This window comes from Typopeltis vanoorti, chromosome 15 (assembly GCF_054136105.1).
Source record: "Typopeltis vanoorti isolate ZY-2024b chromosome 15, IOZ_Tvanoo_1.0, whole genome shotgun sequence".
NCBI lineage: Eukaryota > Metazoa > Arthropoda > Arachnida > Uropygi > Thelyphonidae > Typopeltis > Typopeltis vanoorti.
The window spans coordinates 66,900,156-66,926,489 of record NC_143563.1 but is presented as its reverse complement, the minus strand read 5'-3'; the positions used below and the strand labels follow the sequence as shown (position 1 = coordinate 66,926,489).

Here is a 26,334-nt window from a genome sequence, read left to right as displayed (position 1 = left end):
CATATGAAGGATTAGATCACAAAGTCCAATAGACGTGCCACAGTTAGTTGAATGACTGCACGCTGCAACCAAACAAGCGAAGGAATGTATTTAAATACATTACGCTTCGGATTCTGTCTCTGGCGTAGGGCATAACAGCAGACATTCATTGAGCTGTCTTCGTTTATTCAGAAAAAACAAGCGGCTATGGCTTAGTTATAAGAAAGAATACTGGCATTGGTCACTAAAGGAGAGCGGTGAATCCCGTTCTTGTTATTTCGTGCTGACGGAAGAGTAAAGTTGCCGTGACGACAACAACAAACAACATAAAGCAATGCAATAGAGCGATGGTCTGGGACATCCCCCCCCCCCCAGTCATTAAAACCTTCCATACCGATAGAGCAAGAGTTGAATAGTGCGGCAAACTGAATATAATGATTTCTGATTGTAATTTATAGAATGAAAATAATTCTCCAATGTCTTTTTATTTCCCTGGGAAGGCATTCTTTTAGTCCAACGGTTCGGAAATCGATAGGAAGCGAATGTATCTCTCAAAATCGCCGATTTTGAGAGATACATTTGAGAGATACATATGCGTGTGCGTTTTTGCCTAGTTGCAGAATTAAAAAATCGTGTATCTTCTTAAAAGAGAGGAGGAAAAATCTACTTCCCTGAGTCAAAGATAGATTAACTGTGAATCATTTGAAAAAAAAAAAAAAATGCAGAAAACCTATAGTAGGTAACTGGAATCGAGCTATAGTCTTTCGTATAGAGATATAGCGTTAGCGAATCAGCAGGCTACTTAGGCATAGTTTATTATTATTATTATTATTATTATTATTATTATTATTATTCCTGATACCTCCAAGGAGTCCGAAGACTCATCGCGGGAGGACATCTTTCAACTGTCTCTACACCTTACCTCTACTACGAATCAACGCCATCTACCGCCCACCTCCAACACCACCACAACTAGTAATTTTTGTCTGTAAATTGCGTGTGTTCTGAAGGGCCGATTTGTATGTATGCGGGATGAAAAACCCGAGTTTCCGGGAGAAAAAACCCTGCTACCTCCGTATGAGATCGGCTAACTCACCATCGATTGAAATCGACCAGATAAAGATTCCTCCCGTCGCGACGAGAATCGAACTTAGGCCTATTCCAATCGAAGGGCGCAATGTACCGTCGTTCTTCCAATTGCGCTACGGAGGCGCTTAGTTTAGTTTAGTTTTGTAAGTCATGCAAATCACCAGTTGTAAAAATAAAATAAAATAAATAATAAAAATGAAATAAATAAATAAAAATGAAATATATATATATATATATATATATATACACAAATAAAAATAAAAATAAATAGATAAATAAAAAATAAAAGTAAAAAATACATCTCCCATAAATTATTGTTAGCTTTGATAAGAACTTGACAAGAATAAAATGGATTATGTCTTAGATGAAATTTATCAAACTAAAATAAAAAAAAGTTTTAAATTATCATATTTTAAATGTAATTATAATTTAAAATATTTAAATAATATAATTGCAAACTCATAATTATTTTAATGATTAATATCACAACTAATCTTTGCTCTGTAAGCTATTTTTCTTTTTGGTAGGCCTGCTAGGAATCTCAAATAAGATCCAACACTCACTATCCTCTCACTGCTTCTAGTCTTTACGGTTATGTCTCTGATGCCATCAACCATTAAAAATAAAAATACAAAAATTATGCTGGCGCCATTACTCGAAAACATGACTGTTATAATACAGATGTATATTCTCCACTTCAACAAATTGTTTACGTACTGTCATTGGTGAAAGGTGTCAGACAGTAAGACTGTGTTTCAGCAGTACTAGCTGGAAAACAGATGTCACTAATCTCAAACTAGAGGGGTGGGGGGAAAGTCGTCGGATTTCGGATGATAAACTAAAGTTAAATTAATACCATTTGTTCATTTATGTTATGTTATCAAAGACAAGAATAGTCAAGATCAGAAGACAAAGGTTTCAAATTATGGAAAACTGATATAATTTTCAAAAAAAAAAAAAAAAAAATTGAATCAATTACATTGAATTTTCCTTAACTATTTAACTTGGTTTAACTGCTTTTAATTTTTCGATCCTAATGCATAATAGGTTTGTATTTCATCTTTAAGATATAACTTATTTCAATAACCGATATCTTAGCGTGGGATTTGGTGAAGCACTAGTGAACACACGGTGATAGAGAAAGACCTGCGTCAGGAATCAATCTAAAGTCCATAGTGTAGAGGTGCAGCGATCGGTCACTCTGATCTCGTGTTCTCATGGGAGGACTGCGCTGAAATTAAGGCGAAAAAAAAAACTGATTTGTAACCTCCTAATGCTATCATTTTTATGTTTAGAACATGATACTTGACACTTTCAGATTACGCAAAATAATGTCGAGTAATGATTGTGTATTATTATTATGAACGTAGGAATGAATTTAATACGTCTTGGTTTATGTAGATGGCGCTGGAAGCATTACGTTTTATTTACAACAAGCTGATCTTCCTCTACAACAGCAGTTACTTTTGATAGCGTAGTGTAAGTTAACCACATATGTCGAGTTTTGCTCTCTCTCTCTCTCTCTCTCTCTCTCTCTTTCTCGCTCTTTCTCTCTCCCTAGTGTATGTGTGTGCACAGTCTATTTGATTAATTCACGGCAGTTAATATGTCATTACTAACTAAGTCGGCGATTCTACCAAATTGCAAAACAGATCAAACAATAATCAATGTTTACCATTATCCTATTCTCTATTGCAAAAGCAGAAAGATGCTTGCTGTTGACTGGCTAATACTATATAGCCAACGAACCTAGAATAGGTAAATATTCTAGCTTCGTTGATGAGGTAAACAGTTATTCGTAAAAACAGTGGCAAAACAGCCACTTTTTATTAAGATTATCATTATGCACACACACACACACACACACACACACACACACACACACACACACACACACACACACACACACACACACACACACACGGTTCTTTTACAAAGCTTTTGAATATGGATAATGCGTTTCGGCATTCAAGGTTATTACTGGAGTTCGGTATATCACTATTTGTAGTAGTTGGATAAATATTTACGAAAGTGCGTGAGAACAGACGCCTGCACAGCAGTTCAAAATGATGACTACAGATGTTTATCTGATTCCTCTTTGTGGAAAAGTTGACTTAGTAAATATATAATATATTAACAACCTCCAGTAAAAGGACTTTCGGGAGGGTTCAATCACATGAATGCACTTATCTTGGCACGGCTTAATAAACCTAGATATTCTTCCATTAGTGCACATTACGATTTCATTTTTTATAGTCTTGAATTTCTGGAGGTGTTTGTATAATAATAAGGAAGACATATGATCATCAAACAACGACAAGAATGTCTTTGTCTCTGAAAAAAAAAACAAAAAAAAACGACAACTTATTAAAGCAGGTCTATCAAAAAACAAAATCATCTCCAGAACAGTATGCTATTTCGATAGGCAACAGAAGCAAATAATAAAAGCTTCAATGCCTTTCCAAAAGAAGAAGGAATCTTTCAGTCGTAAATCGCTTTTTGAAGAGAGATCCGCAAACAGTCACCAACCTTTCAGCCTTCAATGGTAGCTGAGCTTGAGTTTCTGCTAGACAGTCATCTGATATTCCCTTTCAGTCATTTCCGACAGTAGGTGACTTTGTAGACATTGCCCAGAAAGTATTCCTGGTGACATTTTTACAGGGTAGTTCACCATTGCTTTCCCCAACCCTCCCAATTTTATCCGTGCTCAGGACCGGCATATGGCTGGGATGTATTCATGGCTGTAATCCATATGTGTTAACGGGACCGGTTTGCATGTTGTGGGGGAGGACGAAGAGTCCGAGTTTCCGGGAGAAAAAAAAAACCCTACCTCCGTATGAGACCGGCTAACTTACCTTTCGTCGAAAGAGACCAGATAAAGGTTCCTCGTCACTGACGGGAATCGAACCCAGGTCTTTCCGACCAAAGGGCTTCGTATATACGTGACTGAGCTACAGAAGCTCTCTGCAGTCAACTCGTGGCTCTAAATCTTAAAAGATTTTCTCTTGTCAGCGACTAGAATCGAACCTAGAACGGTCTTTCTTCGAACAGTTTAGTGCAATGTAAGCAAGACCTATTGCTACAGGACTAGCTACTTAAATATTTATAGCAATTTAGTACAATTAAAATTATGCCAATCCTATCCAGAAAAAGTTATAAACCTATCACACCATAGAGAATCCAGGTTACCTATTGTGATAGGAATAGACCATTCCGGGAGTTCCCTACTTTAGAGAACAAACATGAAGCTTTTTCGCCATTTCAGGCTTTCAATAAAGATGGCAGTTTCATATTGGGAGACGAAAATCTAACACCCAAAAGCATCCACAAAACATCCAGCTATGGAATTCGAACAATAGTGGATACAAGGCCGAGCTCCATCTTCTCCAGTTACCTATATATTCTGCAACTACTTCTCTCTCTCTCTCTCTCTCTCTCTCTCTCTCTCTCTCTCTCTCTCTCTCTCTCTCTCTCTCTCTCTCTCTCTCTTTCCACTTCTCCCAACTCGCCATCTTTCTTTATTTCTTTTTTTTTTTCCTGTCACTTTTGGCCAAGTTCAGTTTAGGCTTTTCTTTTTTTTCCCCCTTGTTTGTTCCGGGATCCATTTCAGTCTGCACCATTTTATTTCAATGATAATGATAATAATATTTTAATCATTTTAAATTGTAGTCACCTGTAAATCTATAAGTAGTATTACAATAATTATTATAAGTAATAACATTTACTGATTATCATGTCTAAATAAAGCATAATTATTATATTAGTAAATGAGGGGGAGAAATGTTCCAACAACAACGACAGTAACTATGTGAGCAAAAAAAAAAAAAAAAAAAAAGGAGAGGGGGAAGAAAAAGATGAATGCGGCTCGATTGAATAGAATTTTTTTTTTAGAGATGTTTGTTAGAGAGTTACTCTTTAGACATCAAAGTATAATTTAGGAAATGAGTTACGTTGCCCTTTATTGCAGATGGGATACATTTAGTTAAGGGCACGTAGTCGGTTACATAAAGAACAAAAAATCACTTGAGTTCTTTAAGTTTTTTTTTTTTCCCGTGAATTGTGTTTCATTTATTTTCCTGACCAGTAGTTACGACAATAGTTTTAATATTTGTTTTCGAATTCGATTACATAATGACAGCTAAGGTAATGTGCATTGTGCAAAGTTCATTAATTGAGTCAAATATGTGTATGTGATACATAAAACAGATAAACTCGGTAGATTAACCTTCTGCGGAAAGGAATACTCTAATTTCTGAGAAAAGCGGCTACACGATTAGAATGAAATCAAGAGTATAAAACTCAGAAAGACCTTCCTAGCAGTGAGTCGGAAAATACAATAGCGTTAAGGTGCGATTCGCCACCTTGTTGTAACTATACAATGGATTGGAATGTTTTAGATTACGGTCGAATTATATTTGTTAATTGCATACATTCTTGCCGGTTTATCCGTTTTGTGGAATAAAAAATCCGAGTTTCAGGGAGGAAAATTTTCCACCTCCGCGAGACGGAGGTGGAAAATTTCGAATTGGTGGAAAAGACGGAATTTTCCACCAATTAACGAGTATGCTAGTCTTATAGCAATAGCAGCTTCAGCAGTAATTCCAAACAACGGCGACATCCCTATCATCAAAAGCAGCATCGAAATATTGAAAACATGAATATCAGTGATAAGTAAAGAAGAACACGGATTTAAAATTTTCAAATATAATAGTTTAAAAAATATAAATAAAATACCAATGGGAGTAGACGAGGCTGTTTAGCCCTATCTAACTAGTTTGCACAGTTAATTAAAAGATGAATGTCTTTTATCGTAAACTTCACGAAATACAAAACAAAAATTATTACAGCTTCGAATTTATCAAAATAGTTAATTATTTTGATAAATAACTATTTTTTGGAATTCTGTGGGTTTCCTTTCAAACTCTGTACCTTCTCGCTTAGACTTATTTGGAATAAATCGTGATAAAAAAAAAAATAATAATAAAAACTATAAGAAGTGTTCAAAGTGTAACTGCAATGTTCATAATTCATACAAACTTTATAAAGTGTATACCAATTTTCCTGTCTTCAATTCTCTTTCTTCTGAAACCATCTCAATACATCTTAGGAAATACGATGAAACATATTAAGCAATTCTCATTAACATTTCACTACATTAGTCTGTAACGTCGTATGGTTGATTTTAGTTTCAGGAGTTGCTACGTGGCCTGTTTATGAGGTTTTAGGAGGTAATGCAATTTAAGAATTGTGGACAGCGTTAAGCAGACAATTACTAAAGCTTCGGTTATTATATTCAAGTTTATTTATTTATTAATAAGTACTATTTTATTTATTTATTTTATTTTATTTATTTATTTATTTTATTTTATTATTTTTTTTTTGTAGTTGTACTGCCTTTTTTTTTTTTTTTTTTTAAGGAAAGGTCCTAATTTATGTTTTTAATATTAAATCAGCTGTGAAAGAGCTAAAGCGCCATACAGTGTGAAAATTCGAAACTTCTACGTTATTTCCACGCTCTTAAGATAAACAAAATTAACGTGCTGACAAAACCAAACAAAAAAATTTTAATAAAATTTTACTGAAATTCTACATATTATCTAGAATAGCTAATCTTGAGAATGTTATCAGTACATGTTTATTATTTTATTTGCTTCCAATGCTGTATTTTTTACTTAAAAAAAAATGTTTACTGAAATAGAGTGACTCAGCAAATCATATCTCAAAATCAAAAACATCTTAGATCATTCTATAATGATTGCCCCAACACAACTGGATGCTGTTTGTGGTCCAATGACTGGCATGTCTAAGATTAAGGCGGCACTTTTCCAAGTCTAATATATGGGTTGATTAAACGACCCTAATATGAACACTAACCATGGAAAAATTCTCACCAAATTATTATATTTCGTATGCTATATTCTGATGCAATCGAAGAGAAAGTTGAAGTAAGATGTTCTATCCATGTATCAACACCAGCGTTATCTGGGGTAGTTGCTTGATTGCAATAAAACATCTACCAGTTGTGAGTGCATCGATAAAAGCATTTTTCGATCAAACTGTATTCATGTTATACATTACTACGCAATCCATCTTTCGCGGGTGATATTGACCACTTGTTAGATTACCCAACTATCGCGCTCGCTATATTTGGGGGGGGGCGGACTGAGATAAGAAATACCAATGTTCAAAGTTGCATTTCTGGTGGTGTGGCGTGTAGAAAAGCGCGCCATTTTAAACATGAATGAATGCAAATGAAACCATAAATTAGGGTTAAAAACATATGTTCAGTTAGTTTATTCCACTGATTTTGACTATTCCATTGTAAAAATCCACCAGTGCAGTTGTGTGATAAATTGGCATTTACTAAATAGCTGAAAATGCGAGCATCAAATGTCAGAAATAAAGAAAAAATTTTAATTTAGAAATTACCGAGTACTTTTCCGAAAGATAATAAAAGAGTTTTTCGGAGTTATATATATGTAGAAAAAATTTTACCTTGGATGTAAAATACGTTAAAGATACCAAGAAATTTTATACTTGGTTTTAATCATTTTCCCAAGTAAGCAAAACAAAGTTTCGCGTGAAATATATTCACGTCTGAGCTACTTGTATATAGAGGCCAATGACGTCATATCACTCGCCTTAGTATGTATCCCATAATGCAAAGCACAACCCCTTTCAGACGTGTATAATGCAATGCATAATGGGAAGAGCCACTACCCAGACCGGTTTGGGTCTCTTCAGTGGGAGCCAGACCCGGGAGAGATACCAAGGTTACATTAACATTAACATTTCTGGCTAGATGGGTGAAGCAAAATTGCTTTTCATATTCCCCTTTATCTTGTAATGAAAGAACTTTGAATGGAGTGTTTGTGAGCTATATGCTCGCCCATTGAGGACAGTGAAGTTAGCTGTGTTCAGCTGAACTTAAGATAGACTTTTGTCTTTTATATTTGTAACTTTCTGCTTCATTATATTCCGAGGCTTCTTTGATTAACGGGTTAGGATGAAAGCTTGTCTTGGTAAAGAACTTCTCAGCTAGATTTAGGAGAAGGGAAGAGATATAAGGGACATTAACTTCTCTATGGATCTGGGTGTTTCTTATAAACCAAAGGGCATCCAGAATCATCCTCAGGCACTTATTCTGTAATCTCCGAAGTTTTAGAATGTTTGAATTCGCGGTGTGGCTCCACACGCTGGGGATGCGTAATGATGACCGGTCGAATTACCATCTTGTAAATTGTTAATTTTGTTTGCGTGTCCAGTTTACTTTGTCTGTTGATCATAGGGTAGAGCTGTGCTAAGACTTTGGATGTCTTTGGGGGTAATGTAACTTATATGTTTGCTGAATAGGAGTTTACTATCAAGAATCACTCCAAGATATTTAACTTCAGTCTGCCATGGAATCTTTACTCCCAATAAATAAATGTCCTCCATGGTATGGATTTTCTTTCTAGTAAACAATATAGCTGAGCTTTTCTGGGGATTAACTTGGATCCTCCAGTCTGCCATCCATTTTTCTAAAATGTGTATGCTGGTTTGGAGTCCTTTAGTTGCCAGTTTTGGGCTCAGTAATCTTGCTATCAGTGCAATATCATCTGCATATAATGCAGTGAATGTTGTTCTTGGGTTCAGAGGGATGTCCGCTACATAGATTGAAAACAGGAGAGGTGCCAGAAGAGATCCCTGAGGTACGCCTGCCGAGATCCTGTGTCTGGTCGAAAGCGTTTCGCCGACCCTGACCTGCATATATCTGTCTTTCAGGTAAGAATGTATTATTTTTATTAACTTGATTGGCAAGTTAAATTTTATCAGTTTGTAGAGAAGGCCTTGATGCCATACTTTGTCAAACGCCTTCTCTGCGTCGATGAAGATGGCAGCTGTATTGAGTTTCCAATTATAACCTTTAGTAATGATTTCTACCAGCCGGTGCACTTGTTGAGCTGTACTATGAGCCTTACGGAAGCAGAACTGTTCATTAGGTAAAATTCCTAACTTATCTGTTTCTGCTTGGAATCTTGAGAGGATCACTTTCTCTGTCACCTTTCCGAGGCAGGACAATAGGCTTATGGGTCTGTAGCTTTTGGGAAGGTGAGGATTTTTTCCTGGCTTCTTCAATGGCATGATGGTGACTGTTTTCCATGTAGTAGGGAAATGTTGGAATCTAAAGATGGCATTTGTAATGTTGACGAGATGGACTATGGCCTTTCTTGGGAGTAGTTTTACTATTCTGTTAGTTATGCCATCCGGTCCTGGAGCTTTTTTACTATTTAGATGGGAGATGATATTTATCATTTCTGTCGGATTTGTAGGAGTGATATGTTCGGAGTTAACAGTGTTCTATCTTAAGGTTGTCCTAACATGACGATGAATCTTGTACATAAGGTTGATATTTAGATTTGTATAAGATGGATTGCACTGAGATTCTAGGTTATCTACTAGTGCTCTGGCTTTGTGAACTGTCCCTTTCTTGGTTTGTATAAGGGGGGGGGGTATGAGTTGCTTTTTGGTGTGGATTGCTTTTAAGAATTTCCATACAGAATGATCTTCAGTATTGATGTTAGCCAATTTGGTTTTCCATTGATGGTTTCTGTGTTTTTGAAGAGCTTTCCGGACGTGCCTGTTTAGATTATTCAATACTGTTGTGTCTTGTGGGGCTCTGGTATTGTGGTATCTCTTTCTGGCTCTATTTTTTGCTCTGATTAGCTCCATGATTTCTTCAGGGATACGGTTGGTTGGGTGGAAGACAGTGGATTGTCTGACTGATTCTATTGCTTTCTGAATTTGTATGGTTAAGTTATTTACTGCTGTGTCAATCTCTTCCTTTTTACTGATATTGGGCACCGGACCAATATGATCGGGAAGAACCTTGGCTAACTTGTCCCATGGTATGAATGTGTGCAGAGGAGAGAATTGATCTGATGAACCTAGATTAAGCACTATGGGACTGTGGTCAGAAGATAATTTGTTAACTGATTCCAATTTGAATTGGTATCTTATATTTTTAAAGATGACAATGTCTAGTACATCCGAGCTACCTGAAGCGCTGAAGTGGGTGGGCTCGGTGGGGCCGGCCACAACAACAGAGTTGAGCATTGCAAAGTTGAAAAGTGTGTATCCTTTGGTGTTAGTTGATAAGCTGTACCAAGCTATGTGTTTTGAGTTGAGATCTCCTGCTGTTATTATGGAGTCATTTGGACCAAGTATGGAGTCCAGATCTGTTGTCAGCAGAGGAATGCTCGGAGGATTATAAGCAGAATAGATCTTGAGACTCCCAGCATTGCAGGTATGTACCTCCACACCGGTCACCTTCAAGTTTATTGTTTGGGTCTTGTGTATTGTATTATGATTCAAATAACTCTTAATATATATCGCTGTGCCTCCACCTCTTGTGCCAATTCTGTCGTTTCTGTACATATTGTATCCACGGATTTTTGGGTTATTAACTGGTCTTAGGTGTGTTTCACCAATCAAGATGATATCAGTACTGAGACGAGTTGCAAATTCTTGAAGGGTCAAAACCTTGTTCATCAATCCATTTGCATTCCATGCCATTATCTCAAGAGCTTTTGGTTTGAATTTATTACTCATGACAGATGGCTGTTATAACATTTTGAGTGCCTTGCAGGAATCTCTTTCTGGGAGATGGTGAGGGGCATGTCTTGCTGAATTCCTGCAGCATGGTGGCAAGTGAGGCGATTAAAACTGATGTTATGTTGGAGCATTCTAGCTCGAGAGATGTAGGAGGCTTAGTTCTTGCAGCCTCAGCATATGTTTTGGTTATGGTTGTTCCTTCCTGTGAGGTTGAAGGCGAGGTGTTTCGAACTGGAGGACGATCTGTTTTGGTTGGTTAAAACGTTGTTACGTGGAGGAGCAAGATTGACTTTTGTTGATCCTCGATTTTTTGGATTGGAAAAGCATCCCTTGTAGTTTGCAGGGTGAGGTCCTCTGCAATTTGCACAGCAGGCTGGAGTTGTGCATGGCTTGGTGCATGTGATGGTCTGGTGTCGCACTTCAAACACCTGAAGGCTGCCTTACATAATTTTTGGGCATGTCCAAACCTTTGGCATCTATGACACTGACCTGCAGATGCTCTTTTCCTAAGAGGCTCAGTTGAAATCTTGAGTCCGCATACTACTGTCAGTTCATAGATCTGCTTTTGTGTGTTGCTTATTTCTGCCAGCACCAAAGGCATTGGTCTTTTATCAGATTGAGCATCCTGCTCACTTTTACTGGGGACAGGCCCTGTCTGGAGAGATCAGTGCTTACATCTTCAGGAGTGATACCTTCAGCTATCCCACATAGAACTACTTTCAGGTTCTTTTCGCTAGGTAAAGTGAAGGTGTGATATGGGACATTAGCATTGTCCATAAATCTGGTCATCTGTCTGCAATCCATGACAGTAGTGGGTTGTATTTTAACTCCCTCATCTGTGTTTTTGGCCCATGAGAATGAGATGTTTTGTTCTCTGAGGGCTGACGAGACAGGGATACATTTTTCCTTATCCCTTAATATGACTGGTGGTATCTTTTCTTTAGGACCATTGAGTGCTTCTATCCCTGTTGTTTTGGGTTCTTCCACTTAGGTGGAGTTTTCCTCTTCTTTTTGACCATTTGGAATTCTCTATCTGTTTCCAAGGTCTGATAACTGCTGTCTTTGGATGTAGCATCTTCTATACTTGGGGAGTGTGCAAAATCTTATTGCGTCAGAGTTATGGGCTCTTCACTTATGTCATCCATATTGTCCTCTGTGAGTGCTGTGGGGGGGGATGTGTCAAAGAGCTTGACTTTTCCTGGCCAATTATCACTCAGCAGCATTCCTAGTCTAAGGAATTCCTTATAAACTTCCTCGAATTTGGCCTCATTCAGAAGTTTTGCCATGACAATAATTTAGAAATGTGTTAAGACACAAATGGAGAAGAGTAGAGATTGCTCAGGTGTCCCGAGCAGGTTACATATAATCCTGTGGACTTTTGAGGGTCCACTAGCAAATCCCGTAGACACTCTTAGGTGTCTACCAGCAATAAAATACAACTAGCTGTCCTATGATAGGGAAAAGGAGTATCACGAAATCACTTGGCCACAGATTGAAATCCTACCTCCCTAAATAATACCATAAATCCACCACTGGTCCTCATTGCGGGTGGGGCCTGCCGGCCATTAAACCTCCTGCATGTTTCGTGCAGAGTAGGAAACAAACAGTGTGTGCACCAGTCCATTGCGCGTTTCGTGAAAAAAACCTTGTAAACAAACTAATCAGGCTCAGTCTAAAATAATACTTCCGTTCATATTAAAATCCTTCCTAAAAATCTGATACCAAGGTTTAAACTTTGAACTTAATTGGTTGATGAACTGAGTCCTTGACTCTTTATCCCTTCATCTGGATTTCAGATTGTGGGTGATGAGGTTATTGTGGGTAATTTACCCGCTCATTGTGAACATTGAGGCTGTATCAGCTTTCTCTTGCGATGGAGGATTTCGGTTTTTTATGTCTGAAAGGATCTGAGGGTTTGTAGTCCGCTGCCTGTCGAACTAGCTGATTTGGGTGATTATCCGTGATTGTGAAGAATTTCTCCGCAATGCCTGTCATGTAGGTCTTAATATCTGAAAGATTGGCTTCTTGATGTAACTGGATGTTTCTGACGAACCATGGGGCATTAAATGCAAATTCTTAGGCATTTATTCTGTATTATCTGAAGTCTGTTGATGTTGCTTTTAGTCGTGTGACCTCAGGTTGGAAAGGCGTAAGTTAGTTGCGGTCTGATTACCGATTTGAAAAGGAGGATTTTGTTGCTTATGCTTAGAAAGCTGTTCCTATTCAAAAGTGGATATAGCTGTGCTATGGTCTGACTTGCCTTAGTGGCGACACTATCCATATATGACTTGAAGTTTAGACGTCCATCAAGATGAACTCCCAGATATTTGGTAGAAATGCGCCAAGGGATGATTTTACCAAACATTTGTATGCTTGTATTCGGTTCTGCTTTACGTCTGGTGAAAAGTACTGCAGAGCTTTTGTTTGGATTAATTGCGATACGTCACTTGGTGTACCAATCCTCCAATTCATTGACTCCTCTCTGCAGTTTGATTGTGGCCAGGTGTGGACGGAGGGATCTGGCTATAACGATTGTGTCATTGACATATAGAGCGGTGATAGCTGGGGACAGTTTGGGGAGATCTGCCATGTATATGGAGAAGAGTAGGGGAGATAGCAGAGAGCCTTCAGGGACTCCGGCCGTGATTCTCCTCTCTGTGGATCTGATACCGTTGAGTTTTATTTTAAATTTTCTGTTATTTAGATATGATTTGATAAGTAGAACTAGTGGTAATGGAATACCAACTTCGTGTAGTTTAAAACTTAGTCCGTGATGCCACACTCTATCAAATGCCTGAGTGATGTCCAGGAAAACTGCGCCAGAGTATTGGTGCCATTCATACCCTTGGGTTATATGCTCGATAACTCTATAAATCTGTAGCAGCGTTGTGGAATGATATTTCTTAAAGCCGAATTGTTCATCTTGAATGAGATGGTTGATATCTGTTGCCTCTTGAACCCGTGTGAGAATAGCACGTTCGGCTATTTTACCTATGCATGAAAGAAGGCTGATTGGTCTGTAATTTTCAGGAAACTGTGTATTTTTTCCAGGTTTGGGAATTACGAAAACGTCGGCAATTTTCCATCGCTTTGGGAAATAATTTAGCCGGAGGATGGCTATACCAAGGTTCCTTATAAGGAAGGACTGGCTTAAAGGGGCGAAGCAAGAATGCTTTTCATCTTCTCCATTATCTGTAGAGGACAGTGTAGAGATAAGGTGTTATTGAGCTATTAAAGCTCTGATCATGACAGGAAGGTAACAGCAATAGCCGAGCATCAGTTAGGACTTCATTGGCTACAGCACTGCCATTCATTACCCTCCAAGGGTATTCCACCAACCAAGTATTCCCGATACCAAGGTTGAAGTAATGCAGAAGCCAATTTATACAAGTAGACAAAAGGTGCTTGACCTTCTTAATAAAAATCTCTGGATGAAAGAAAGATGTCAAGAAAGATGAAAGCTTTTCACCCAAGGTAAAAACTTTCCACATTCTTATATCACATATATATATATTTAAATTAAAATTTTGTCATTTTTTTTTTGTCAGTCTGGATTTAAATTGTCTGTTATTTAGATATGATTTGATAAGTAGAACTAGTGGTAATGATGAATTAGAACGGTCTTTCTTCGCTCGACGTAGCGCTATGAATGCAAACGCGATTTCGCGGGATTACACAGGCCAGACTATTATAATTTGGCATAGTATAAATTATAGTATGTAAAATTATATTTTAACACAGCATAAATAATTAAAATTATAAATCTTGGTCCCACAGACTGAGTTATAACTATAGAATAACACGTACGCCACAGCAAAAATAAACATTTAAATAAGTATTTACAGAATTAATTTATTTTTACTGTAGTATACATCATCATCATACGTATCAAGGATTTAGGCCTAGCATGGCCTATTCCGGCCTTAGAAGTCATCGTTGAATCGTTTAAGAGGACGTCCTGGTTTTCTTTTTCCTAATGGCTTGTACTTTAAGGCTTGTTTTGGTAATCTTTCTGTTTTCATTCTTTGAACGTGTTCCATCCATCTATGTTTATATTTTTTAATTTTTCAATTACTGGTTCTTGGTTTAATTCTTTCATAATATCTTCGTTTCTTTTGTGATCAAATAGGGTATACTTTGCAGTTTTTCTCATAAACTTCATTTCTGCTGTTGTTAATCTTTGTTTGTCTTTTTGTTTTATTGTCCAGATTTCGCTTCCATACATTAAGACCGGTAGGGCTAATGTAGTGTATACTTTTAACCTGGTTTGTTTTTGAACTAGGTTTGGTTTAAATATAGAGTTAATTACTCCTGTTATTTTTAAATATTTTGCAATTTTAATGTTTATATCTTTTTCATTTTTATAAGTGATCATACATCATAGGTAGTTAAATGAATTCACCTGTTCTAAGATCTTGTTATCTAATACTATTTTAGTTCTTGCTGGATCTTGTCCTTTAAAGGCCATAGTTTTTGATTTTTCCGTTGATATTATCATACCATAATCTTTGGATATCTCATTTAGATTTAAAATAGCTTTCTGTAAGTTATCTTCAGAATTTGTAATTATTATTTGGTCGTCTGCAAAGAGGAGAGTGTTTAAGTTAACTGTAGGTGAAAGTTTAATTCCTTGATGTAAATTTTTACTCCATTTTATTATTATTTCATTTAAGTAGATATTAAAAAGAGTTGCTGAGAGGGGACATCCCTGTCGGACCCCTTGGTTTATCTCTCTTGTATATGATAGCTCATGATTTAATCTTATTTGTATTTGATTATTTTCATATATACTTGTGACAGCTTTTAGGATATTATTTGGTATTTGTCTTTCTTTTAATATGTTAAATAATATGTTTCTTTTAACTTTGTCAAATGCTTTTTCAAAGTCAATAAATGCAATATGTGTTTCTAAATTATATTCTCTTCTTTTCTCTATTATTAATTTTAGGCAGAAGGCTGGGTCTATACATGATCGTCCTTTTCTAAATCCATTTTGTACCTCTAGAATAAAGTTTTCAGAATATTTCATTAGTTTGTTATTTAAGATTCTGCTGTATATTTTGTAACATGAATTTAGTATACTGATACCTCTATAGTTTTTAGGGTCATCTCTATTACCTTTCTTAAAGATAGGAATCACAATTGCTTTTTTCCATTCTATTGGGGGGATACCAGTTGAGTAAATTTTATTTAAAAATAATAAGAGTCTTCCTTTGAATCTTGTTCCTGCGTATTTATATAGTTCTGAACCTAGCTTATCTTCTCCAGGTGATTTTCCGTTTCTTGTTTCTTTCAGGCTGATTTCTAATTCTTCTTCAGTTATTTCCTTTTCATTTTCATTAATTGTTTGCCAGTTGTCTTTTTTAAAATATTTGTCTGTCCACAGTTCTGTGTCGTAATTTAGAAATTCTTCTAATTTCAATTCAGTGTTTAATTTTATGTTTTCTTTGGTATCTGCATTTAGGTGTTTCAAAATCTTATATACATTGGGTCTTATTTTATATAAATCATGTTCTAAATTAGAAACAAATTTATTCCATGATTCTCTATGTCTTTTTCTGACTTCTCTTTTAGCTATGGCTCTTATTCTTTTATATTCTATTTCATCTTCTAATCTTTTACTGCTTAACCATTTGTGATAGGCTTCTTTTTTCTTTTTGATTATTTCTTTGATTGCATCATCCCAGATCTTCAGTTTTTTTCTTTTATTGAATTTTTTGGTCTTTCCTAAGCTTTCATTTGCTGCTGCATTTAGTATCGTTTTTATATTAAGCCATTCTATTTCTATTTCTTCATTTTGTTTTATTTTATCTAGATACTGGTTAATTCTTTGTTCATATAGCCATTGTACATTTGTGTCATTCAATAGTCTAGTTTTATAAACAACTGTAGTATACGTATTATTTTATAGTTATGGATTCCACAGGTCTCGTTACACAAGAAAGACTGAGTTATATTTGATAGTTATTACATACGTCTAGGAATTCCGATAAGGTATTAATCAACATTGGTTTGCGATCGAGTCATTCTCTGCTGATATTTATTTAATTATTCACTTGGGATATTCCCATAGTTCAATGTAAACATTTTCACGAGTAAAGTTATTGTTATCAGGGTCGAGTATTATCAGTAAATTACAGTTAGAAAATATTTCTGGATGGAAGAAAACACGTGCATGAATCGATAAAATAATAATAATAATGTGTGATATTGATAAGTAACATGTCTAAAAATATCTATTCAGAATTCGAAGACTATTGGGCAACCGCCCTAGTCTAGAATTTCAATAGGCTCACTCAATAATATGTAATGAACCAAAAACAATAGGTCTTATAGGAAAACAGCAGATTTTTTCTGGCAGAAACTTTTTTTTTTTTTTTACCTGCAAAACAGATAAATCGGTAAGTGGAGACAGTGGGTTGTGCAGTGTAGACGGTGAATCGTGTAATGATAATAATAATAATATAATTATTACTGATGAGAGCCTGTGTAGCTCAGTGGATGTGGCGTTTGCACACCATCGCGCTAGGCCGCACGAAGGAAGTCTTGGTTTCGAGTCTAGTCGGCGACTAGAGGAAATTTTTCTAAACCTTTTTTCGACCGGTTCCCGAGTTAGTCGATCTCTGGCACGGGCAAGCAGGTTTTTCCTCCCGGAAACTCGGGTTTTTCGTCCTGTAAACTCAAGAAAATCGACCGTAGAACCCACATTATTTCAGACATTAAATATATTGTGTTAGGGTTAGAGACCACGAGATGGCGGCACATTTGAGCCGTCTCTCTTCACTGCGTACTGCTTAATTAGTGATAGCCTTGGGCCATCTGTCTCTGGTTGGGTACCAGTGGAGATTGAACTGCCCACTCAGTCTCCAAAAGTTAGATAGGGCTAAATGGCCTCGCCTACTCCCGTATATACGGGAATAAAAAGGCGTTAGCTGATTTTTTTTTTTTTTTTTTATTACTGATGATGTTCTGAACGCACTCAGGTTAAAGCAGTCACGCCGAAAATTAATGTACACAAAGTAACTTACAAATCATAACTGACTTTCGTGTTTGAAAGTTATACGCTATTTATAAATGAGACGGAACTTAAAACAATTTTATTACGCAGAAGAGATTTAAATTTGTGGAAGAACACCTTTTAAAGAGACTTTTGTTAGTAACTTAGAGTTGGTTGGAGAGCAGGTTAGAATCCCACCGTAAGGATGGATGTTTCTGATTGTCGTTAGGTGAAAGATGAATTTCATGGTCTGGTGTTAGACCACCGTCCCCGCTGAAGTGACTTGAAAAAAGTTCCGTGTTTGATCTCTGGAGCAGTGTTTACAGATTATGTAAAAATCAAATAAAAATACAATAAAATAAAATAAAAACCATAACGCACTCACGGACTAATATACTATAAATTAATAACCTTTCATTATCGGGAGATAATGAAAAAAAAAAAAGATTCAGAAATAGTCAAAAAATTTGTTCAAGTAATAAATGAAATGTTCAAATATAATATGTTGCCTAAACATGATTATAAAAAATAAAAAAATAAAAAACCCTGCAAAACGTATTCATTATTACCTGCTAAACAAAAAAAAAAGGAAAGGGTGTTCCTAGAACGGAAGATAAATAAGTGGATTTCTTAAGCAAATCATCATAATATAATAGCTATTGCCATTATCTAGACAAAAAAAAAAAAAAAAAGTTACTAATTATATGAAGAGCCAAAGGCTCCTATATAGGATGCAATATCCCTTAACTTAAAAAAAAAAAAAAAAAGGTTATTCAAAAGGCGTGAATTCGAGAGAAAAAAAACATTTTTTGAAGCAGGAAATTTGTTTTTCTGCTTATTTTTCTCAGGAAAATAAGCAGAAAACAAATTTATGCTTTAGTATTCTACTCTTGCATAATTCTAATCGTTTAAATGGATTTTTTTTTTTTTTTGAAAGATGATTAACGGCAATTATAAAAACACCAAAAAAAAAAAAAAGCAGAAATGCGGAACATTCTAGGGAAAGCCTACAGCAGGTTTCCTCATAATTAACAAAAAAACAATTCAGCCAGATTAGTAAGAAAACCATTATTCTTTCATACATACAAAAAATAAATAAAATAAAAATATCTCAGATAATTTAAACATATGTGAGACATTATCGTACATAACTAGATGAATGCAAGGAAATAGAGGCTAAATAAACATTATTATTTTGTTGTTGTTGAATGACAAAAATGGTACTGCAGATAACAACAGCTGCTAAATAATTATTGGTTTTAAAATAATTTAAAATGCACATGAAACGAAACCTATTAAAATAATAATAATATTATTATTATTAATATTATTCGTGACTTGTCCAAGGAGTCCGTACACTCATTGCGGGAGGATACCTACTGTACAACTCTCTGTCTCCACCACAACACCGAACCTCTACTACCAATCATCTACATCAACGCCATCTACTGCCCACCACCACAACTAGCGTTTTGTGTCTGTAAATTGCGTGTGTTCTGAAGGGCCGATTTGTCTGTATGCGGATGAAAAACCTGAGTATCCGGAAGAAAAAACCCTACTACCTCCGTATGAGATCGGCTAACTCATCTTCGATTGAAAAAATCCATATAAATATCCTCCCGCCACGACGAGAATCGAACTTAGGCCATTTCCAATCGAAGGGCGCAACGTACCGTCGTTCTTCCAATTGCACTACTTTTTTTTTAATTTTTTTATGAACAACTTTATTATCAACTTTTTTTCATTGTATATTGTATATATAATGAATTATATATACAATATATACAATTGTTATACCATTATTTCAATCGAATTTTCATGTTACTGTTCTCTTAAAATGCCTTGACTTCCTTTACTTATAAACAGGGAATTTCATAACTGGTAGTTACATACACATTACTTTCTATTACATGAATTAAGGTATATTTCAGCTTTGTTTTTTTTTTGTTTTAATAAAGAATATACAGTTAATTATATTTACATACCATATATATAATTATATATCACACTTATTATATATTTAACAATCTATATATTCTACAAGATAAATCATATATAATCTGTATAGCGAAATAACATTCTTATGCAATCATCTACAGAATTTCTTCTATTATATTACAAGTGGCAGTTATAATCACATACAAAACTTTCACGTATGTTACATAAAATTCGGCGTCTTGTCATTTTCCTGATAGTTTTTTTTTTTAACTTGTAACACTGAGTTCACTGTTTGCATTGAAGTAAGAGAGAGAGCACTCTTTTTTCCTGCGGTAGGAGATCTGTTCCAAGTGACTCAGGCGCTGTTTCTCTGATGGAGGCCGAGAGCTAATATCCTTCCGATTTTTACTTCCGATTAGCCCCATGTCCACTAGGAGTGATGAAGGTGTCGTTCTTTTGTTGGTTGGAGGGTTCGTCTGATGTAAGGTTGGAAGTTAAGTGTGCCCATTCTTCTGTAGTCATTCTTCTAGACTGGACTAGAAGAATGACTTCTTCTAGTTTACATCACTATATCTCCTCCTGGATATAGTGATGTAATTTCGATATTGTTCCGGGACTGTCTTCCCTTCCATTCCCTTCCATACCCCAAATTGCGTACATCGTTAGGATTAGAACAATTGTTTGCACCCTGTTTATGTTTTCCTTTTAGCCAGAATAATATTTCTTCGCTGATTAATTTGATTTCGGGAAGCCATCTTTTAACGGCTTTCCATGTTACTTCTGCTTCCTTGCAATATAACATTAGATGGTATAGTGTTTCCGGTTCCTGGCAAAACTGACATGTTGCATGCCCTTCAAGGGGTATACCTTAGCCACTATCCACATCTTGGTTCGTAGGCAGGCATGGTGCACTTTAAAGAAGAAGGTTTTATACCTTGGATGTATTGGGAGTTGAAGATATTGTTTAATACCGGACTGAGTGTGATTTGTCCTCTTCTTAATTCTCTATGTTGTGGTATGGGAAAGGTTGTTCTGCTTAGTTTGTAGTATGTTCCTTTTGTTTTTTGACTTATTAAGGTTCCAGTGTTGATGCGCTCTGTCACAAATACGTATCCCTCTGCCATCTCTGTAAACATTCTGGGAACTCTTCCGTGAATCTCTGGCATTGTGCTGATTATTCTGTGTGGAAGGCATTTCTGTAGGAATGCTATTGCATGTCCGTGGTATGACTTATTGTTTGCTGTTTCTGCAGTTTTCGCTCTGTTGATAACTGTTTTTAAGTGGATATTAAGTAGACCTAGACTTCCGGCTTCTAATTCGTGAAAGAGCGTTGTTCTCCTCATCGGTTCGTACCGAGAGCCCCAGATGTAGGTGGCGCACAGCCTGTGGATCTTGTCTGCCCATTGCCCATGGTACGGGATGTTGTTCACTTTGTACCAGATGCGAGAGGATAAATATATATTGCAAATTCGCGCTTTTCCTCTTACAGATAGTTGTCTTGGGTGCATATATTTATTTTCCACGCAATAGCTGCGTGGAGTTCTTTCCACTGTTCTTCATACGTTTCTGGGCCGCCTATTTTAACTCCCAGAACCCGTAAGTATTCCTGAGTTCTTATACCTTGAGGAATCGCAGGGTTCTTTTCCCATTTTCCTATTAGCATGCAATGAGATTTATTCAGGCTTACTTTCAGGACAGAAGCTCTTGCAAAAGCGTCTAGTAATTTCATTGACTCTTCTATGGATGTTTTCGTGTCTAGGGTTAATGTGATGTCGTCAGCATATGCCAATATTTTTGCTTGGCTCTCCCCGTGAATGTTTGTTTCCTTGATTTCTTTGTTGGAGTTGATCGCTCTGATGACTGGTTCTAGTGCAAGGACGAAGAAGGCCATAGAGATGGGGGGGGGGATCTCCTTGTCTCACTGAGCATTTCATTTTAAAAGATGCGGATAGCTTCTTGTTCACGATTACCTGACGTTCTGCATTTTCGTAGAAAGTTTGCAGCCAGTTCCTAAATTTTGGGCCAAATCCCATTTCTTCTACGACTTCGAATATATATACGTGGCTTATGGTGTCAAATGCCTTTTCTATATCCAAGCCTAGTAGGATACAGGGTTTGTCGGTCAGATTGTAGTACTCATATACTGATCTTAAATGAGTAATTGTATCTGCTATGTTTCTGCCCTTAATTGCACAAGTCTGTGCGGAGATATTAATTTCTGTAGGTACTTCTGTATTCTATTGGACAGGATTTTTGAGATGATCTTGTAATCAGTGTTTAAAAGGGTTATCCCTCTCCATTGCTTTATGTCTTTTAATTTCTCTGTCTGAAGTTTTCGGGACAAGTGTGATGTACCCTGTGCTGAATCTGTCTGGCTTTATTTGTGTTTCGTATATTTCTTGCGTGATTCTCATAAATAAATGCTCGAATTTTTCTTCCAATTGCGCTACGGAGGCGCATGTTTTGAAATGAAATAAAAAAAAAAAAAACGTGTTTATATCAAACTATGAAGGGAAAAAAATCCCATCATCCGAACTTATGGTCTGATTTCAACAAGGACCTTTGAAGAAAAGCAGAAAAACAAAATACTGTAAAATTCAAACTATATTAAAACCCTATACTAATTGAGGAATATCAACCAACGTAATAATATATTTCACAAAGGCTAATACATTTGAACATAATTCTTATTCTCATTTATAAACTTATTTGAGTAGAAAGTAAAAATGGCAATTGCTTATCATGTTTCTATTACAAATTTCTCTGTTAACCGCATAAAGTTTATTCATATAAAAAGCTTTTTTAAAGCAAAGTTTCATGTTCTTTTGCCTCTAGAGTAAAATCAGAATCACGAATGATTATTCCTGATGCAAATCATGAAACTTTTTTTTCGAGCCAATTCAGTCCTCCAGTAAGAAGAACAATAGTCTTAAACAGCACGAAGAAATGATCTTCCCTCACCTAAAGACAATCACAAGCATCCATGCCCACGGCGGGATTCATACCCGCAACCCGGTTAATTCGACAGAATATTTTTTTTTTAGAAATTCAACTTTATTCTGAAAGTTTTTGAGATGTGGTGTTGCAGAAGGATGTTGAAGATATCATATACTGAAAGGCGGACAAATGGATGGGTGCAAGGATAAGTACAACATTAAGGCTCCTTAAAGATATTGACAGAAGAAAGTGAAAATATTTCGGACACATTCAAAGGATGGAAGGAGGACTTCTCAGAACAGTAAGAGAAGGTAAAGTTCCTGGAAAAGAGGAAGGGGTAGACCTTCAATGAGATGGATGGATTGTGTCTCTCTCTTGAATGACTGATCTTTAGACAGTTGAAGCCTCCAGAAAAGCATACAACAGGACCACATCGCGAGGATTGGTGTGGCACATCACCGAGCATCTGAGTGACCATCGAGCATCTGTTGATGTCCAATGAACAGATGGATGGATTCTTAAAGTCAGTTTAAACAATAGGCTAAGTATAGCCTTAAAACGGACGGACACACACACACACACACACACACACACACACACACACACACACACACACACACACACACACACACACACACACACACACACACACACACACACACACACACACACACACACACACACACACACCAACTTTCAGAATCCATCCAGCTGTTCAATGAACATCGACAGATGCCGTATGGTCACTAAGATGCTCGGTGATGAGCCACACCAGTCCTCGCGATGTGGTCCTTTTTCGATTTTCGATTTTTCTTTTTTTTTGAATAATTCTTCATTATTCATTTTTGAATCAAGTCAGTGATGCATAACTTTACTCCCCATTGCATATTCACACCAACATGAATTGTCACTTTTACCCAATTACTGTACTTTGTTGGAACCGCATTTCGAAAAATCGATTTTGTGCCATAGTTTGGCTACATACGATTGAGGAAAAAATTCATCCTTTAAAAGCAAATACTTAAACGTAAACAAATTAATTAATTTCAATCATCTGCTGTGATTTCACAAGATTTACGAGCATTGAACTAAATCATAACATGTTATTCCCAATAACAGAAAACCAATATTGTTTACAGGATTTTCAAATGTTTCCAATGTTGGGCTGAGACCTTATTCAGCGAGACTGAAGGCAGAATTTGTAATACTCACTATGATTTCGTTATTATTAGTATAATTAATAACAAAATCTAATTAATAACCAATAAAAATCTAATTCGCTATTATTCTACTCTGAAAGTCACATTTAAAAATTTAAAAAAATGCATGACGTATTTTAAAAAAATCTACGCACGGAAGTACTTCAAATATTGCGACGTCATAAGGAGACTACAAAAAAACAAACAAAAAAAATCACTTACCCTTTGCGAGTAAACATGACAGTATTTGAAATAAAACAACTTATTTAAACCTTGAACTTCACTCAAGTTCATATAGCAAGTGTCGCAATTATTTTGATGTTTGTTTCTATGAACAAAAGGTGAATAACCGTCGTCTGTTTAGATTGTACTGCCAGAAATAAATTAAAACAATTCCAAAAATAACTCAGACAAATAAATAATCGGTGCACAAATTAAAAAGAAACACTTATTAATACACACGGTTTATGACCGGGAAAGCTTCCTAGTGCATGTAAAAAAATACAATTCGTTTGATGACCTTCCATAGGAAATAATTTCATATAATTTATAGCTCACTTTGCATAAATGGCGTACGAATACGTCTTTCTTCTTTAGAATCGAGAAATCGAATTTAATAAGCGGAAGCTTTATTAGTTGCAGAATTTCATTAACTAGAAAATTCCAAAATACCTTTATATTTACTTGAAAGGAGTTGCCAAAAGTTTTCGCACAAAGTTTTGAAGAAGAATAACACTTGAACGAATGCATTGGTAAGCGTGATTTCGTTTAATACCGGTTGCACTTAATGAATTCATTACTACAATAGCCAGCGAATATTCTAGTATACTAGCCCAATGTTTAGCCCAAGGCTATTGTTAAATGTCAAAGCGCTGAAGTTATAAGTGCACTTAGCTCGTCCAGTAATGTTGTAGTTGGCGATACGCAGTTTCTGCAGCCTCTTCTCTCTTTCTCGTGTGCTCGAGAATGAAAGGTGCTTTATCATTTGCTGTATCAGCTCTGTTGTTGTTTGTAAGCAGGAATAAAATTGGATTTTCGGAACCATGAATAGCTTTGAATAACAGGTGAATAATACTAATGAATTCAATATCGCACTGTTATTAACTTCTAATTTGCTCACAAGGGTGCGTCATTATCTCCATTATTCTACTTATCGGCCTCTGACACTGTGCAATGTGGGAATGGTGCCGCTGGTTTCTCTCTGGTATTATCGAATATCTATATGCATTAGAGAACAAATGTTTCTAGCATTATCTAAATCCTTCTATCATTCGGTAGGAATATAGGTCGAATAAAATATATGTTGTGATTAATTCGGAGACTCAGATAACAGTTTATAACAAAAGATGAGCTCCATTTGTTAAGTTTTCGCTAATCGTATGTCTAATATAGTGTATAGTAAAGGAGTTTAAGTTCTCGTAGATGGAAGACTGACAAGTGTAATTAATCACTGAGTCTTATCCTACGCCACCTTCTGATTCATTAAGTTAGACTGTATATATGTTTGGCGTTAGCAGAATAGAGAAGCCTCGAATATATTAATTTATTGTAAGAAGGGTATAATATATTACCTTACTTGGACAGTAACAGATATCTGTGTCGAAATATGCACGATATTCCAAACACCACACACACACACACACACACACAGGTGTTTGATACTCATATTTGAATTTATATTTCCTTCTATCTAAAATTATAAGCGAAACATAATCAATTAAATCCGAAACATCTAGGAATGTCATCTGTCTTGTGTATTGTCTACATTTCTCTTGTTTAATATTTCCTTCTGGAATTATAATTGCCCTGTATTTGAGAATCTTAGTTTGTCAATTGTGAAAATATTATAACAGATTATAAATACTGAGTTTGACCGCATATGTACGTACCCTAAATCAGGGGTGTAGTCGCACCAGGGCTACGCCCCGGTACTTTTTTAAAATTATCAAACTTTTTTAATTCATTATAATAAATTATAAGAATTATTATAATAAGACTTATAATGCAGTTCCAGCGTTCAGTCAAAAATAGCAGCTTGCCGCTATTATTATATTATCTAATATATAATATTATATAATATAATATAATATTAATTGAAATATATAATAATATAATAATTAATATACTATAATATAATTAAAATTAATATAATAATAATAATAATAATAATAATAATAATAATAATAATAAATGCCGCACTTTATGCTCTGGATGTTTGTTTCCAAGGTACTATTTCTTTTAGGACTACGCCCCTGCCCTAAATCCGTATTCTGTATGTGTCCATGGTATAATGAAGAATTTTGGTGGTGTTAGCTATTAAATCTAAACAGAATAAATTCAACTGGTATGATAGGCAGTCAAATGAATACATTTATATGGAATAAGAGCGAAATGAGTCAAAACAGTAAATACTAGCTGTATACCAGACATGTTCAAACCAATTTTAACTTAGGGATCTGAGAGCTGGGTTAGAAATAAAACACTTGACCAAATGCTAGAGACCACAGATATGAGAGTCCTCAGAAAGATTAGAGAGGGTGAACAGATGGCATCAGTGGCAGAATAATTAAAAAACGGAGATTTTAGGAAGGAACTTGACAT

The 26,334-nt window shown here is 35.8% G+C and overlaps 1 long non-coding RNA gene across 1 annotated transcript in view; it reads right to left on the bottom strand.

Moving 5' to 3' along the window:
- The window catches only part of LOC150098840 (uncharacterized), a 46,545-nt gene extending 21,884 nt beyond the window's left edge, over positions 1-24,661 (bottom strand). Inside the window, exon 1 of the long non-coding RNA XR_016549498.1 lies at positions 24,406-24,661. This is a non-coding gene — a long non-coding RNA (uncharacterized LOC150098840). The remainder of the gene's footprint in view (positions 1-24,405) is intronic.
- Between the last annotated feature and the right edge of the window lie 1,673 nt (positions 24,662-26,334).